Genomic DNA, 4,778 nt, shown 5'->3' with positions numbered 1-4,778 from the left:
ACAAAGTAAATGACTAGAATAAAAAAGAAGCCAGCCTAAATGAACCCCAAGACCAAGATTTATATAACACCTGAACAAAATCAAATACCTAGAAACACTGACAGGAAAATAAGATGGGAGAGTGGTTACAAATCCTCGATGTGGGAGAGAAAGCTTATTTCAGTTCTTCCTGGGTGCATCTTTATATCTTTGTTAAGGGACTCAACTTTCCAAAGATAAAGGGAAATTAAAACTGTTTTATATATAGGGGTAGTATCAAATAGGGAAAAAGGATTACCTTAAGGCTTATATCTATATGTCTATTAAAATATGAAAAAAAAAGAAAACGAAAGAAAAAGAAACACAGGTATATATATATGAAAAAAGTTCAAGTTAAACACTTATTATGAATTATGTTGTATTCAAACTTTAGTTGCAAAAATAAGTAGGTTAAAAAATTAACAGAACAGGGGCGCCTGGGTGGCTCAGTGGGTTAAGCCGCTGCCTTCGGCTCAGGTCATGATCCCAGGGTCCTGGGATCGAGCCCCGCATCTGGCTCTCTGCTCAGCGGGGAGCCTGCTTCCCTCTCTCTCTCTGCCTGCCTCTCTATCTACCTGTGATCTCTCTCTGTCAAATAAATAAATAAAAATCTTTAAAAAAAATTAACAGAACAATTATGAAAATGAATTAAAAACAAAACAAAGTTGTATCTATGAAATATATGGGTTGTTGGGTAATACCATGAGCTTAATATTTTGTATTCCACTGATGCTAGGGTTTTGCAGTTTGATGGGGACCCTGTGGTTGTCCTCTTGTTCTTTCGGCTTGCCTTTTGGAGGAGGGGCCTATTGAGTTATTCTACCTTCAATCTTGCTTGGGTTGAGTTGTCCTGCAGGTTATGAAGGCTCTGGGCTCTGTAGAAACTGGTTTTTCAGGGTTTTATTCTCTGTAGGTTTTTGTTCTTTGGAGGCTTTTTGTGGCTTTTAGAGGGTCAGAGCAAAGAAAATATCTGTCTGCACCCAGAACTTCGCCTGAGAGAGAAGTCTCAGGCTTTTCCCCTCTGGGTAGACCAGAACACAGACTCCCCCTCTGCAAAACTCTGCTGAACAGTGCAACTTCCCACAGGCGGTGTGCATTGCCAGCCACCCTCCCAGTGGTCAGCTGAGCCCTCCACTTGCTCTGCACCCCCCATGACACTAAAATTGGGAGCGATTTTGGTCCAGGGAGGCTGCTTCTGGTAACTGCCCTGCCGGGACTGCTGTGTAGAGTCCAGGCCCACGCAAAAGTGCTCTGACCCAGTGGTTGTGGAGGTGAAGGAAGGCAGTACCATACTGTCTTGATGGTTACAGCTTTGTAATAGAGCTTGAAGTCGGAATTGTGATGCCATCAACTTTGGCTTTCTTTTTCAACATTCCTCTTGCTATTCAGGGTCTTTTCTTGTTCCATATAAATTTTAAGATTATTTGATCCACTTCTTTGAAAAAAAGTAGTGGTATTCTGATATGGATTTCATTAAACTGCTGATTTCTCTAAATAGCATAGACATTTTCACAATATTTGTTCTTCCAATCCGTGAGCATGGAACATTTTTTTTTTCTCATTTCTTTGTGTCTTCCTCAATTTCTTTCATGAATGCTCTATAGTTTTCTGAGTGCAAATTCTTTGCCTCTTTGGTTAGATTTATTCCTCTGTATCTTATGGTTTGGGGAATAATTGTAAATGGGTTCAACTCTTTAATTTCTATTTCTTCTGTCTTGTTGTATAGAAATACAACTGATTTCCATGCATTGGCTTTATATCTTGATATTTCACTGAATTTCTATACGAGGTCTAGCAGTTTTGGAGTGGAGTCCTTTGGGTTTTCCACATAAAGTGTCATATCGTCTACAACGAGTGAGAGTTTTACTTCTTATTTGCTAATTAAGATGCCTTGTATTTGTTTTGGTGATCTGATTGTTGAGGATAGGACATCAGTACTATGTTGAATGGCAATGGCGACAGTGGACAGCTCTTCTATGGTTCTGTCCTTAGGGGAAAAGCTCTCAGTTTTTCCAAATTGAGAATGATATTTGTTGTGGGTTTTTCATACATGGCCTTGAATATATTGAGGTATGAACCCTCTATCCCTATGCTTTGAAGAGTTTTTATCAAGAAAGGATTCTGGTTTTTTTTTTTGTGAAATGCTCTTTCAGCATCTATTGAGAGTTTCATATGGTTCTTAATCTTTCTTTTATTACTGTGTTGTATCACATTTATTGATTTGCTGATGTTGAACCAACCTTGCAGCCCAGAAATAAGTCGCACTTGGTCATGGTAAATAATAATTTTAGTGTACTGTTGGATCCTATTGGTTAGTATTTTGGTGAGAATTTTTATGTCCATGTTCATCAGGGACATTGGTCTGTAATTCTCCTTTTAGATGGGTCTTTGCTTGGTTTTAAGATTAAGGTAATGCTGACCTCATGAAGTGAATTTGAAAGTTTTCCTTCCATTTCTGTTTTTTGGATTAGTTTCAAGAGAATGAGTATTAATTATTCTTTTTTCTGTTTTGTTTTTAGAGCATTTTTTTATTTGTTTATTTTCAGCATAACAGTGTTCATTGTTTTTGCACCACACCCAGTGCTCCATGAAGTACGTGCCCTCCCTATTACCCACCACCTGGTTCCTCAACCTCCCACCCCCCCGCCCCTTCAAAACCCTCTGGTTGTTTTTCAGAGTCCATAGTCTCTCATGGTTCATCTCCCCTTCCAGTTTCCCTCAACTCCCTCTTCTCTCCAACTCCCCATGTCCTCCGTGATCTTTGTTATGCTCCACAAATAAGTGAGACCAAATGATATTTGACTCTCTCTGCTTGACTTATTTCGCTCAGCATAATCTCTTCCATTCCCGTCCATGTTCTACAAAAGTTGGGTATTCATCCTTTCTGATGGAGGCATAATATTCCATTATGGGTATGTACCACATCTTCCTTATCCATTCATCCGTTGAAGGGCATCTTGGTTCTTTCCACAGTTGGGCGACCGTGGCCATTGCTGCTATAAACATTGGGGTACAGATGACTGTTCTTTTCACTACATCTGTATCCTTGGGGTAAATACCCAGCAGTGCAATTGCAGGGTCATAGGGAAGCTCTATTCTTAATTTCTTGAGGAATCTCCACACTGTTCTCCAAAGTGGCTGCACCAAATTGCATTCCCACCAACAGTGTAAGAGGGTTCCCCTTTCTCCACATCCTGTCCATAACAGGTGGTTTCTTGTCTTGCTAATTTTGGGCATTCTAACTGGTGTCAGGTGGTATCTCAATGTAGTTTTAATTTGAATCTCCCTGATGGCTAGTGATGATGAACATTTTTTCATGTGTCTGATAGCCATTTGTATGTCTTCTTTGGAGTGTCTGTTCATATCTTCTGCCCATTTTTTGATATGATTATCTGTTGTGTGTGTGTTGAGTTTGAGGAGTTCTTTATAGATCCTGGATATCAACTTTTGTCTGTACTGTCATTTGCAAATATCTTCTCCCATTCCGTGGGTTGCCTTTTTGTTTTGTTGACTGTTTCCTTTGCTGTGCTGAAGATTTTGATTTTGATGAATTCCCAGAAGTTCATTTTTGCTTTTGTTTCCTTGGCCTTTGGAGACATATCTTGAAAGAATTTGCTGTGGCTGATACCGAAGAGGTTACTTCCTATGTTCTCCTCTAGGATTCTGATGGATTCCTGTCTCACAATGAGGTCTTTTATCCATTTCAAGTTTATCTTGTGTACAGTGTAAGAGAATGGTCAAGTTTCATTCTTCTCCATATTGCTGTCCAGTTTTCCCAGCACAATTTATTGAAGAGACTGTCTTTTTTCCATTGAATATTTTTTCCTGTTTTGTCGAAGATTATTTCACCATAGAGTTGAGAGTCCATATCTGGGCTCTCCACTCTGTTCCACTGCTCAGTGTGTCTGTTTTTATGCCAGTACCATGCTGTCTTGGTGATCACAGCTCTGTAGGAAAGCTTGAAATCGGGTAACGTGATGCCGCCAGTTTTGTTTTGTTTTTCAACATTTCCTTAGAAATTTGGGGTCTTTTCTTTTATTTTTTTTAAAGATTTTATTTATTTCTTTGACAGATAGAGATCACAAGTAGGGAGAGAGGCAGGCAGAGAGAGAGAGAGAGGAGGAAGCAGGCTCCCTGCCAAGCAGAGAGCCCGATGCGGGGCTCGATCCCAGGACCCTGGGATCATGACCTGAGCCGAAGGCAGAGGCTTTAACCCATTGAGCCACCCAGGCGCCCCTGGGGTCTTTTCTGATTCTGTACAAATTTTAGGATTCTTTGCTCCAGCTCTTTGAAAAATACCGGTGGAATTTTGATCAGAATGGCATTAAAAGTAAAGATTGCTCTAGGCACTATAGACTTTTTAACAATGTTTATTCTTCCAATCCAAGAGCATGGAATGGTCTTCCATTTTTTGTGTCCTCTTTAATTTCTTTCATGAGTGTTCTCTAGTTCCTCAAGTACAGATCCTTTACCTCTTTGGTTAGGTTTATTCCCAGGTATCTTATGATTCTTGGTGCTATAGTAAATGGAATTGATTCTCTAATTTCCCTTTCTGTATTTTCATTGTTAGTGTATAAGAAAGCCACTGATTTCTGTACATTGACATTGTATCCTGCCACGTTACTGAATTGCTGTATGAGTTCTAGTAGTTTGGGGGTGGAGTCTTTGGGGTTTTCCATATAAAGAATGATGTCATCAGTGAAAAGAGAGAGTTTGATTCTTCCTTGCCAATTTGCATACCTTTTATTTCTCTTTGTTGT

Source organism: Meles meles, unplaced genomic scaffold (genome assembly GCF_922984935.1).
Source record: "Meles meles unplaced genomic scaffold, mMelMel3.1 paternal haplotype, whole genome shotgun sequence".
Lineage (NCBI taxonomy): Eukaryota > Metazoa > Chordata > Mammalia > Carnivora > Mustelidae > Meles > Meles meles.
Note: the sequence above shows the minus strand (reverse complement) of the source record.